Source organism: Ips typographus, linkage group LG13 (genome assembly GCF_016097725.1).
Source record: "Ips typographus isolate SLU linkage group LG13, UJ_Ityp_2.0, whole genome shotgun sequence".
NCBI lineage: Eukaryota > Metazoa > Arthropoda > Insecta > Coleoptera > Curculionidae > Ips > Ips typographus.
In genome coordinates, this window is record NC_138434.1 from 308,581 (window position 1) to 322,838 (window position 14,258).

The 14,258-nt window shown below is 35.6% G+C and overlaps 2 long non-coding RNA genes across 5 annotated transcripts; one reads left to right on the forward strand and one right to left on the reverse strand.

Annotated features, from left to right (window-relative positions):
• The first annotated feature begins 1,355 nt into the window (after positions 1-1,355).
• LOC145737123 (uncharacterized) lies at positions 1,356-3,048 on the forward strand. Of its 4 annotated transcripts, none has more exons than XR_014180258.1 (4): positions 1,370-1,927; positions 2,045-2,287; positions 2,351-2,722; positions 2,815-3,048. It is a non-coding gene; the product is annotated as an uncharacterized LOC145737123 (long non-coding RNA). The 4 variants fall into 4 exon arrangements; XR_014180257.1 differs by having other exon boundaries at positions 2,045-2,138; positions 2,201-2,287; positions 2,351-3,048; XR_014180259.1 differs by having other exon boundaries at positions 1,356-1,927; positions 2,338-3,048.
• A 5,142-nt stretch (positions 3,049-8,190) lies between these two features.
• Positions 8,191-10,100, reverse strand: LOC145737003 (uncharacterized). Its single transcript, XR_014180177.1, has 3 exons — positions 9,918-10,100; positions 8,998-9,118; positions 8,191-8,789 (listed from the first exon to the last, which is right to left on the reverse strand). It is a non-coding gene; the product is annotated as an uncharacterized LOC145737003 (long non-coding RNA).
• Between the last annotated feature and the right edge of the window lie 4,158 nt (positions 10,101-14,258).

Here is a 14,258-nt window from a genome sequence, read left to right on the forward strand (position 1 = left end):
AACTTGGTTCTTGGGACTAAGTAAATAGGTACCTATATGCATGGGCTGTTTCATTGTGATTGTGTATTTTTTATTAGAAAAGGCATTCTTTTCTGTTTTCCTTCAGAATGTTTCACTGGGCCCCTTGATAGTTGCAAAGTGTAGGTGGGTGGCATTTTCAAAACTCTCTTCCCGAAACATACACACACAACACACACACACACATTATCTAGGTACCTATCTAGTATCGCAGTAGTTACATCGAAATATTGTAAAATTTACATCAAAAATAAAACATTTCGCTTTGTTTACTACCTATTAATTTGCCAACAATGGCGGCCGATGACGTCAAAATTCTATCGCGCTCGGAACGCACGTAATAGACAAGCAAGGCAAATGATGACGTAACCGCGACGGGAAAAAAATGGACCATATCATAGAAAACAAAAAATATCCCCACATGAGTTGATTGATAACACCGTTTGGCCGATCTCGAACTAAGTGACAGCTACTGTCATTTTGACAGCTGGAATGGATTCCCCGTCCCCAAATTAGTCGAAAATGAGTACCATCAACCCTAGTGAAATCGGACTTGTTTTGACGTTATTAGCTGTCAAAGTGACAGAATAACAATAATGCATCTCAAGTGCGTTTTTTATCAAAACAAATCGAGTGAAGGGTGGTTTTTGGCTAATTTTGGGGCGCCCAATCCATTGGTGAAATCACTTTTTTGATATCTCCACAAATCGCCAGTGTCTCGAATTGAGTGACAGCTACTGTCATTTTGACAGATGGAATGGATTCCCCGTCCCCAAATTAGTGAAATCGGACTGGTTTTGACGTTATTAGCTGTCAAAGTGACAGATTAACAATAATGCATCTCAAGCGCGTTTTTTATCAAAACAAATCGAGTGAAGGGTGGTTTTTGGCTAATTTTGGGGCGCCCAATCCATTGGTGAAATCACTTTTTTGATATCTCCACAAATCGCCAGTGTCTCGAATTGAGTGACAGCTACTGGCATTTTGACAGCTGGAATGGATTCCCCGTCCCCAAATTAGTGAAATCGGACTGGTTTTGACGTTATTAGCTGTCAAAGTGACAGATTAACAATAATGCATCTCAAGCGCGTTTTTTATCAAAACAAAACGAGTGAAGGGTGGTTTTTGGCTAATTTTGGGGCGCCCAATCCATTGGTGAAATCACTTTTTTGATATCTCCACAAATCGCCAGTGTCTCGAATTGAGTGACAGTTACTGTCATTTTGACAGCTGGAATGGATTCGCCGTCCCCAAATTAGTCGAAAATGAGTACCATCAAGCCTAGTGAAATCGGACTGGTTTTGACGTTATTAGCTGTCAAAGTGACCGGAACAAAACGTGTGTGAACTCGCGCCAGGATACAAAATTAAAAATAAGCGAGCGTCTTGGAAAACGGAGGTGCGAACGACAATTTGCGACGTTGCCAAGTCTCATCATATCACCCATGTTTTGAAGCAGTCTATGTTATGTTTTGAAATGTGATTAATAAAAATAAGTAGTTTTCACCAATATCATCGAATAATCTAATATAGAAGTGTGCAGCTATAAAAGGAATATGTTGATTTAAAATGGTAGGAGCGGGTATGGCAACGCCGCGGTAATTAGTAATTTCTTGTTTACGTTTTGTTGTAACGAAAATAATTCCCATATCTCTATTATTTTGGTTGCCGGTAGAAGAGGCCGACCGCCAAGAAAACCTAGAGAAGAGAGAAGACTTAGGTTAGGTTGAATAATTTTAGAATAGTTCAGAGACTAGATGACTTGTGATAATTTTATGGCTACAATAAATGTTACTTTATGTTCAGCCCTTAGTTTTTGAGCTTTTCTAAGTGAGTAACCCTCTACGAACGATTCCGCACGCCTAAGCGACCCCCAGCTTTTTTTTTTGATATTCACATATTTATTATAGGTACCTATACTATTTTTCAATAAAACTGTAAACTTTAATGGCCTGTTTTTCATATGTTATGTTATTACTTAGGTGATAAAATTAGATAGTTTTGTCTAATATTATTTAAATTTTTAGGAGTGAAGTTATAGGTAGTCAACTTTAATTTGACTAGAGTTTCAACATCAGAGCCACAAATGTTGAACCACCCTATAAACTAGGATTCATTTAGGTACTACTGCTGCTAAAAATGTCTATTTCCTATAAGGTGGAATTAACTTTAAACATTTTTAGCAAGCTTGAGAAACATTTGTCAGAGTCTGTTCTGAACACTGCTTCAGAAACAGGATCTATAAAAAGTGTTGTGGGCCCAACCAAAAGGTAAATAATAAAATTAGCTTAGTATTTGGGTGATTATAATGTAAAAATAGTATATTTTATTAGGTAAACAAATAGGAAAAGAGTAAGATATTAGAGTAGAAGTGATCTTGGTTCAACAGCAAGTTTGCAGAAACCGGTCAATGGATCGTTGGGATAAAAGTTGAAGTACTTTGTCCAGAAAAGCTGGTAGGTAGCTTCTGACTCCTATTGATGTATGTTGTCCTTGTACCATAGTCGCAATCCTTTTCAACCCCCCCATTCAGGGCTTCAGTGTCAGTAAATTACCACCATTTTCAGCAAGAATAGTGGCCAGTATAATCACATTGCATTGGGCATTTTGTTAACTGTATTAAATATGTCCTATTGGTTTGTTGTTCCGAAAACTAATAAACAACCTGGGGAGATCTGGTGTTGGTCCGTATACGTTTAATCCAGGTAGGTTCTATAATAACAAATTTTCTCCACTCTAGTTGGAATATTAACAATTATTATTATGTCATCTCTAATATCAACCCTTTTTGTTTTAGCATACTCCATCAGCCACACCAATAACCAGCACAGCCTGTAATTTTTATGATTCAATGTATTATAAGTAAGTGCATGCATTTTTAGGTGACAATACAAACAATCCTGGCTATTTAGTATAAATAATATAATAGTGGAAAAAATGCTATATTATCCATGGTTTAGACAGCATTTATTGACCTTATCTTCTCTCTTACAATAAAAGCTTCTGTCTGTCAAAACATTGGTTAATAATATACTATTTTTGTACTTATTTCACCTAATTTAAGGTCCTTTGGCATAAATATGCCCTTTGCTGTGCACTGGAGCAAATTAAACATTTGCCAAAAATGCGCTTTTTGTAAAAATAGCATATTTCTTGATACACGTCGCTCTGACCCTAAATTACTCCTTTATTTGACAAGTCTTTGACTTTGTTTGACAAATGTCATAGAAAACAAAAGATAGAGCAGACTTCAAGCTTTCCAAAAATATCCCCCCTAGAGTTGATTGGTCATACCGCTTGGCCGCTGAAGGGCGTCAAAATTCATTCACCATAAAATCACATATTTTTTGACACTCGTCGCTTTGACCCTAAATTACTCCCTTATTTGACAAGTTATGTCAAAATGTCATAGAAAACAAAATATAGAGCAGATTTCAAGCTTCCCAAAAATATCGCCCCATGGTTCGATTGATTGCACCGTTTGGCCGCTAGAGGGCTTCAAAGTTCCTTCACCATAAAATAACATATTTTGTGACACTCGTCGCTTTGACCCTGAATTACTCCCTTATTTGACAAGTTACGTCAAAATGTCATAGAAAACAAAAGATAGAGCAGATTTCAAGCTTCTCAAAAATATCCCCCCATGATTCGATTGATTGCACCGTTTGGCCGCTAGAGGGCTTCAAAGTTCCTTCACCATAAAATAACATATTTTGTGACACTCGTCGCTTTGACCCTGAATTACTCCCTTATTTGACAAGTTACGTCAAAATGTCATAGAAAACAAAAGATAGAGCAGATTTCAAGCTTTCCAAAAATATCCCCCCATGATTCGATTGATTGCACCGTTTGGCCGCTAGAGGGCGTCAAAGTTCCTTCACCATAAAATCACATATTTTTTGACACACGTCGCTTTGACCCTGAATTACTCCCTTATTTGACAAGTTACGTCAAAATGTCATAGAAAACAAAAGATAGAGCAGATTTCAATCTTTCCAAAAATATCCCCCCATGACTCGATTGATTGCACCGTTTGGCCGCTAGAGGGCGTCAAAGTTCCTTCACCATAAAATCACATATTTTTTGACACACGTCGCTTTGACCCTGAATTACTCCCTTATTTGACAAGTTACGTCAAAATGTCATAGAAAACAAAAGATAGAGCAGATTTCAAGCTTCCCAAAAATATCCCCCCACGATTCGATTGATTGCACCGTGCAACAAACAATACACTAGGTTCACATCTGCTCGTGGAAGATGTGGCAACATAGGGCACAGTCTCAACTGACAGTCGGCGGCTAAACATTTTGAGGTTAGGAATTTTAAAAAATTTAAAAACAGCAAAAACTACAAACAGAAGAAATAAAAACTTAATTTAGGATTGTTTAAGTGTATTAATTAGTGTTGCAACACTTGGTGGTAAACAAACCAATCAAACTTTGGCTTGGGAACAACCACATTCAATTTTAATTATCTGGAAAGAGCACTGGAGCACTGGAGGTGCATTCAAAGGAGTCCTCATTAACAGCCCAATCCATAAAATTTGCAAGAGACGAAAGGCAGGCAATGTGTGTCCAATCCTGGAGACTATTAGGAAGTTCTTGCAGTTTGGTGATGATGTAGCAGTGTTTTAACTTACAACAGAATTGTTGCTGTTTTAACAACTTGCTTTTGTGATTTAAATTGCTTATTTAGGTATTTTCTTTTGTAAATTTACTCAGCAGCATTAAATACATATCAATTTTGTTTTGTTGTGTGATTTATTATACCAAAGAGCAGGTAGGTAAATTATCAAATTTTATGAAGAAAACTAGACTTTTGATAAAAAATAAACTCTTCTTAAAAATTTTATTTGTATATTTCATAATGAATACAATTAAAATAGTAATTTAACCTACTACCTATCTGATGTAAAATACTGTATTTAACAGTAGCACCATCTGTTTCTAGCCTTATAGGTAGTCAGAGAAGTATAGGCAAGGGGGGCTAATTCTGTAAAATAATGGCATTTGATCAAATTTACATATTAAGTAACATAGTTAGGTACCTATGTCCTATATCTTTCTAATGTTACCTGAAATATTTCAACACTCTGCATATGGATTTTGACAACACCATTATAACCATTGCTTCAAACACCTTTCGTTGTTCAGTCACCAGGAGTCTTTTACAGCAGCCGTTGATAATGGGACCCTTTCAAAGCATGATAAGCAAACTCCAGAAAGGTACCTACCTGAAACATAAGCTATTTAGTATTAGCAGCTCATTAAAAGGTAGGGGCCTTCCTTTTTGATAATATTAGGTAAATCACCTTGTCAGCATCCATGTTTCTTTGATTGAGAAACAACCACTGGCTTGAATAAACTTGGTTCTTGGGACTAAGTAAATAGGTACCTATATGCATGGGCTGTTTCATTGTGATTGTGTATTTTTTATTAGAAAAGGCATTCTTTTCTGTTTTCCTTCAGAATGTTTCACTGGGCCCCTTGATAGTTGCAAAGTGTAGGTGGGTGGCATTTTCAAAACTCTCTTCCCGAAACATACACACACAACACACACACACACATTATCTAGGTACCTATCTAGTATCGCAGTAGTTACATCGAAATATTGTAAAATTGACATAAAAAATAAAACATTTCGCTTTGTTTACTATTAATTCGCCAACAATGGCGGCCGATGACGTCAAAATTCTATCGCGCTCGGAACGCACGTAATAGACAAGCAAGGCAAATGATGACGTAACCGCGACGGGAAAAAAATGGACCATATCATAGAAAACAAAAAATATCCCCACATGAGTTGATTGATAACACCGTTTGGCCGATCTCGAACTAAGTGACAGCTACTGTCATTTTGACAGCTGGAATGGATTCCCCGTCCCCAAATTAGTCGAAAATGAGTACCATCAACCCTAGTGAAATCGGACTTGTTTTGACGTTATTAGCTGTCAAAGTGACAGAATAACAATAATGCATCTCAAGTGCGTTTTTTATCAAAACAAATCGAGTGAAGGGTGGTTTTTGGCTAATTTTGGGGCGCCCAATCCATTGGTGAAATCACTTCTTTGATATCTCCACAAATCGCCAGTGTCTCGAATTGAGTGACAGCTACTGTCATTTTGACAGATGGAATGGATTCCCCGTCCCCAAATTAGTGAAATCGGACTGGTTTTGACGTTATTAGCTGTCAAAGTGACAGATTAACAATAATGCATCTCAAACGCGTTTTTTATCAAAACAAAACGAGTGAAGGGTGGTTTTTGGCTAATTTTGGGGCGCCCAATCCATTGGTGAAATCACTTTTTTGATATCTCCACAAATCGCCAGTGTCTCGAATTGAGTGACAGTTACTGTCATTTTGACAGCTGGAATGGATTCGCCGTCCCCAAATTAGTTGAAAATGAGTACCATCAAGCCTAGTGAAATCGGACTGGGTTTGACGTTATTAGCTGTCAAAGTGACCGGAACAAAACGTGTGTGAACTCGCGCCAGGATACAAAATTAAAAATAAGCGAGCGTCTTGGAAAACGGAGGTGCGAACGACAATTTGCGACGTTGCCAAGTCTCATCATATCACCCATGTTTTGAAGCAGTCTATGTTATGTTTTGAAATGTGATTAATAAAAATAAGTAGTTTTCACCAATATCATCGAATAATCTAATATAGAAGTGTGCAGCTATAAAAGGAATATGTTGATTTAAAATGGTAGGAGCGGGTATGGCAACGCCGCGCTAATTAGTAATTTCTTGTCTTGTTTACGTTTTGTGGTATCCGTATATTGCGAAAAAATCGTAGCTCTTTTATTTAAATTCGCAGGAAATTCGTTCCAACGCCATTCGAAAAAGCATAAAAAATACTACAAAATGGGTTAAAAATGGCCTCTGTAGCTCCTCCCGTTACCGAGATATTGAATTTCAAAAAGTACCTAAAAAACCTCTCTAATACCCCCCCATTCTTTCAATTTTTTTGAAAATTGAAAAATTTTAAAGTGCTTTTTTTGTGCTTATTTCACCTAATTTAAGGTTCTTTTGTATAAATATGCCCTTTGCTGTGCATTGGAACCCTTATGGAACAAAAAAAAAAATTGAAAATTTTGACAAAAAATGGCATTTTTCGAATTTCTGAAAGGTTCAAAGTGGTTATTTCCCTTAATTTGAGGTCCTTTGGTATAAATATATCCTTTGCTGTGCATTAGAACCCTTATGGAGCAAAATAAAAATTTGCCAAAATTGCACTTTTGACAAAAATTGAATTTTCAGACTTTTTGAAAAATCGTAGCTCTTTTATTTAAATTCGCAGAAAATTCGTTCCAACGCCATTCGAAAAAGCATAAAAAATACTACAAAATGGGTTAAGAATGGCCTCTGTAGCTCCTCCCGTTACCGAGATATTGAATTTCAAAAAGTACCTAAAAAACCTCTCTAATACCCCCCCATTCTTTCAATTTTTTTGAAAAGTGAAAAATTTTAAAGTGCTTTTTTTGTGCTTATTTCACCTAATTTAATGTTCTTTTGTATAAATATGCCCTTTGCTGTGCATTGGAACCCTTATAGAGCAAAATAAAAATTTGCCAAAATTGCACTTTTGACAAAAATTGAATTTTCAGACTTTTTGAAAAAACCTTGCTCTTTTATTTAAATTCGCAGAAAATTCGTTCCAACGCCATTCGAAAAAGCATAAAAAATACTACAAAATGGGTTAAAAATGGCCTCTGTAGCTCCTCCCGTTACCGAGATATTGAATTTCAAAAAGTACCTAAAAAACCTCTCTAATACCCCCCCATTCTTTCAATTTTTTTGAAAATTGAAAAATTTTAAAGTGCTTTTTTTGTGCTTATTTCACCTAATTTAAGGTTCTTTTGTATAAATATGCCCTTTGCTGTGCATTGGAACCCCCACATAGCAAATTGATATTCGTAGGATGTACTATGGATATGCATTTTGGAATAAGGATATCAGTGGCGCATATTCATGGGATCTGCGTCAATATTCCAAGAATGTCCAAAGGATATGCAAAGGATATTAGTATGGCGCGAAGATGGATGTGCTACGGTTATGCGTAAGCGCATATCTTATGTTAAAATGCGTATATGCATGCACGTTCATAGGATATGCGTCTATGTTCGAACTATATTCAAGGGATATTCGGAAAATATGAGTAAAAGCATCAAATATACTCTATCGTATATTTAGGAATATACTTATATCAAATTTTATGATAAAGGGTTTCGGAATTTGCGATCAGATCATTATAAGATCACTGATCTAAGCGCTCGCAATAATCAATAAAAAGGGATAATTTGGATTTGTGATCTTATTTTGATCAGATCGCAAATTCCGAAAACATTTAATGTTACACACATTTTATTACCTACTAAATATTGTGGGTGCTATATACAGGTTGTTCTGTAATTCGATCGACAAAGGTATATAGCAGTTGTTAATATAAAATATAATAGTATAAAATTATAATAAAAATAAGTAATTTCTTCAAAACAAAAACAAATTGCATTATCTATAGTTGAAACGGAACTTTTTTTCCTTAATGACTTTCTAAGACACTGCTATACTTTTTTCGGTCGAGTCACGGAACACCCTCATTATTATAGAAATTATGAAAACTAAGCTCATTTGAATTTTATTTGAGGTAATTCATTTGAAAACGATTAAAAGAAAACAAAAACTATCGTATATAAATCTATATAAATGATTTATCTCTTTGCGAAACCAAAACAATTAAAATTAAGAAATTTGGTTGTCGTCATTCGTCCTGAAAAAAAAAAAGAACATGTTAAAAATTATATCACAGTAAAATCATTATAAGAACTGTATATAATAGATTCAAAGTGACCGGAGTTGATAAACAGGCGGTATAGAAATTTCAATATTATCTATTTTGAAATCAATGGTAAAAAGAAAGTAAAGTATTGCAAATCAATGCTATGGACTCAGTTATGGAGAAAACTTCTTTTACTTACCGTTGCTCCTTCTTCTTTTTATTTTCAACTCGTTCCTTTGCTTTTACAAGCCATTTTTTTATATGTATAATGATTTCATCATCACAAGCGTCTTTCGTTCTTACATTTACTCTAACAGCATCTGTAAAAAAATTTAAACATGTATTGAAAAGAATTTATCATTCGAAGTATGTATTTGTAAAAATATTTTTTTTATTTACAAAAAAATAATAACATAAATTTATTAAAAAACTCACCAAATATAACAGTAAATAACAGTAATTATTGTTTGTGACTTTTAAATGAATTACCTTTTTATTAGTTTTAAGTAAAGTTCGAGAATCTTTTGGAAAATCACAATGAGGAAAATGCTTTCGGACAACACCATTCAGCAATTTATTTAATACTACATAAGGAACTTTATTATCTATAGCCCATCTCTGAAAATCTATCAAGACTAAATGTTTCGATAGATGCTCCTTAAACTTATGTTTCTCACATGTTTCATCTCTTTCTTTACTCTGATTAACTACATCCAGAATTTCAAAATGTCTTTGAGGTTTACTCGGGGTTTTAAATGTTTCAATAAAAGATGAACAATCTGAGCTATGATCTAGAAATTCTGAGACAGATGAGTTCGTAGATTTATTAATATTTTTACCAGGAATAAAAGGAGGAGCTACTGGATTATTAGTAACATTGACATCATTATTTATGTATGATAAGTCACTGCAGGATGCCAGTAAATCCATTTCAGTTTGGTTTGCAATGGCCCTCTGAAAAGATCGTTTACTAGTTCCACATCTTATGGCTGTTTTAACAGGTGAAGACATATTTACACAATAAATAATGATGCAAAGTTCAAATGCCAACAAAAAATATTCAAACTAGGAAAATAGGTATTTTCAAACTAAAAAGTTGAAAAACATTATTTTACATACCTTTTCCAATCGTTGTTTCACACAGTTCACAACCGAAAAAACTGAAAGTCCACAAAAAAACTGTAAAAGTATACCGCCAAGTCGCAGAAAATCGCCAATGAAACAAAATGGAGTATTGGAGTACAGACGGAGGAGAACACACGTTTTCGACGGTTCTCGCCGCACGACGGCGGTTTGAAGGCCAAAGACAGACGTTTGACCAATCAAAACGCTTGCCTACTGTTTCTATGCCAGCGCAGCGAGCCACGACGGTTACCGAGCGCACCAATTCGCTAAACGCTAAACGGCCGAACAGTGCACAGTAACCTTTATTATTTCTAAAGCTGAGAACCCAGAAATATTAATTATGTACTTACATTTATTTATATTCAAAACGACTTGTTCCTAATAATTCACACAACATTGACATGGAATGATAATATACGTTGTTAAAATCTCATTTCTAAAATTATTGCATATATATGTATTTAAATTTAAAAGCTTTTTTTATAGTCTTTCAATTTATAGTTTGAACTCGAAAATTAACATGGTATCTTACAGTTAAGCTTCAGATATTTAATATCCATTGGAGAATGTACTGTCTATATATTAAAATATATCCGGCGCCGAATATGCGTTTTGGGATATACTGTGGCTATACGTGTTATTCTAAGGTATGTATATGCGATTTAGAATATACTAAGTACATTCGAAGAATATCAAGTGCCTCATATTCGTTTCAAAATATTCTAAGAATATACTATAGATGTGAATGTCCGTTTTATGCTATGTGGGCCCTTATAGAGCAAAATAAAAAAATTGAAAATTTCGACAAAAAATGGCATTTTTCGAATTTTTTTTGGACGCTAGAACGCGTCAAAATTCTTTTACCCTAAAATCACATATTTTGGGACACACCTTGCTTTGACCCTAAATAACTCTCTTATTTGACAAGTTACGTCAAAATGTCATAGAAAACAAAAGATAGAGCAGATTTCAAGCTTTCTAAAAATGTCCCCCCTTGAGCTGATTGATAACACCGTTTGGACGCTAGAACGCGTCAAAATTCTTTCACCCTAAAATCACATATTTTGGGACACACCTTGCTTTGACCCTAAATAACTCTCTTATTTGACAAGTTACGTCAAAATATCATAGAAAACAAACGATAGAGCAGATTTCAAGCTTTCTAAAAATGTCCCCCCATCAGCTGATTGATAACACCGTTTGGACGCTAGAAGGCGTCAAATTTCCTTTACCATAATATCACATATTATATTGTAAATATTTTTCAGTCAGATTTCATGTCTCTTAATCCGGCCGAGTTCCTGGCAAAGAAATTTTACACAATTAACACAGTCAGTTAAAATGTTAAATTTTAGATCTAACTCTGTTAGTTTTTGAGATATCAAAAAACCGACTGCACCAGAGTCTTTTCCGGGACATTTTAACATAAAATGACACCGAGACGTCAACTGTAACTTGACAAATAAAAAAGTGGTATTTTTTGACAGTTCGAGGCCGCCATTTTGAATTTTGTGTCAAAATATTGACTTGCACCTCATTTTAAAGCAAATTTCACGTCACAAGTAAGTAAGCCTCGTTTATTATAAAAATAAAGTAAGTAAGGTACCTATAAAGCGGCGGATGATATCTGGGGGTAATAAGGTATATTACCCGCAGATGAGATGGGCCAATACTGCAGTAATTGCCGTCGTGTGCATGAATGTAGGGGGAGGGCGAGTCTAGTTCAGCCCCGTAAAGGGTGACACGCAAGGTGCTCTTTAAGTTGCGAGAGAACCCTTCTCTTTTTAGAGACATGAATAAATACTTTTTTTTCAAAATCGGTCCGTTTAGGTATTACTGCAACAAACAATACACTAGGTTCACATCTGCTCGTGGAAGATGTGGCAACATAGGGCACAGTCTCAACTGACAGTCGGCGGCTAAACATTTTGAGGTTAGGAATTTTAAAAAATTTAAAAACAGCAAAAACTACAAACAGAAGAAATAAAAAGTTAATTTAGGGTTGTTTAAGTTTATTAATTAGTGTTGCAACACTTGGTGGTAAACAAACCAATCAAACTTTGGCTTGGGAACAACCACATTCAATTTTAATTATCTGGAAAGAGCACTGGAGCACTGGAGGTGCATTCAAAGGAGTCCTCATTAACAGCCCAATCCATAAAATTTGCAAGAAACGAAAGGCAGGCAATGTGTGTCCAATCCTGGAGACTATTAGGAAGTTGTTGCAGTTTGGTGATGATGTAGCAGTGTTTTAACTTACAACAGAATTGTTGCTGTTTTAACAACTTGCTTTTGTGATTTAAATTGCTTATTTAGGTATTTGCTTTTGTAAATTTACTCAGCAGCATTAAATACATATCAATTTTGTTTTGTTGTGTGATTTATTATACCAAAGAGCAGGTAGGTAAATTATCAAATTTTATGAAGAAAACTAGACTTTTGATAAAAAATAAACTCTTCTTAAAATTTTATTTGTATATTTCATAATGAATACAATTAAAATAGTAATTTAACCTACTACCTATCTGATGTAAAATACTGTATTTAACAGTAGCACCATCTGTTTCTAGCCTTATAGGTAGTCAGAGAAGTATAGGCAAGGGGGGCTAATTCTGTAAATAATGGCATTTGATCAAATTTACATATTAAGTAACATAGTTAGGTACCTATGTCCTATATCTTTCTAATGTTACCTGAAATATTTCAACACTCTGCATATGGATTTTGACAACACCATTATAACCATTGCTTCAAACACCTTTCGTTGTTCAGTCACCAGGAGTCTTTTACAGCAGCCGTTGATAATGGGACCCTTTCAAAGCATGATAAGCAAACTCCAGAAAGGTACCTACCTGAAACATAAGCTATTTAGTATTAGCAGCTCATTAAAAGGTAGGGGCCTTCCTTTTTGATAATATTAGGTAAATCACCTTGTCAGCATCCATGTTTCTTTGATTGAGAAACAACCACTGGCTTGAATAAACTTGGTTCTTGGGACTAAGTAAATAGGTACCTATATGCATGGGCTGTTTCATTGTGATTGTGTGTTTTTTATTAGAAAAGGCATTCTTTTCTGTTTTCCTTCAGAATGTTTCACTGGGCCCCTTGATAGTTGCAAAGTGTAGGTGGGTGGCATTTTCAAAACTCTCTTCCCGAAACATACACACACAACACACACACACACATTATCTAGGTACCTATCTAGTATCGCAGTAGTTACATCGAAATATTGTAAAATTGACATAAAAAATAAAACATTTCGCTTTGTTTACTATTAATTCGCCAACAATGGCGGCCGATGACGTCAAAATTCTATCGCGCTCGGAACGCACGTAATAGACAAGAAAGGCAAATGATGACGTAACCGCGACGGGAAAAAAATGGACCATATCATAGAAAACAAAAAATATCCCCACATGAGTTGATTGATAACGCCGTTTGGCCGATCTCGAACTAAGTGACAGCTACTGTCATTTTGACAGCTGGAATGGATTCCCCGTCCCCAAATTAGTCGAAAATGAGTACCATCAACCCTAGTGAAATCGGACTGGTTTTGACGTTATTAGCTGTCAAAGTGACAGAATAACAATAATGCATCTCAAGTGCGTTTTTTATCAAAACAAATCGAGTGAAGGGTGGTTTTTGGCTAATTTTGGGGCGCCCAATCATGGGGGTGAAATCACTTTTTTGATATCTCCACAAATCGCCAGTGTCTCGAATTGAGTGACAGCTACTGGCATTTTGACAGCTGGAATGGATTCCCCGTCCCCAAATTAGTGAAATCGGACTGGTTTTGACGTTATTAGCTGTCAAAGTGACAGATTAACAATAATGCATCTCAAGCGCGTTTTTTATCAAAACAAATCGAGTGAAGGGTGGTTTTTGGCTAATTTTGGGGCGCCCAATCCATTGGTGAAATCACTTTTTTGATATCTCCACAAATCGCCAGTGTCTCGAATTGAGTGACAGCTACTGGCATTTTGACAGCTGGAATGGATTCCCCGTCCCCAAATTAGTGAAATCGGACTGGTTTTGACGTTATTAGCTGTCAAAGTGACAGATTAACAATAATGCATCTCAAGCGCGTTTTTTATCAAAACAAAACGAGTGAAGGGTGGTTTTTGGCTAATTTTGGGGCGCCCAATCCATTGGTGAAATCACTTTTTTGATATCTCCACAAATCGCCAGTGTCTCGAATTGAGTGACAGTTACTGTCATTTTGACAGCTGGAATGGATTCGCCGTCCCCAAATTAGTCGAAAATGAGTACCATCAAGCCTAGTGAAATCGGACTGGTTTTGACGTTATTAGCTGTCAAAGTGACCGGAACAAAACG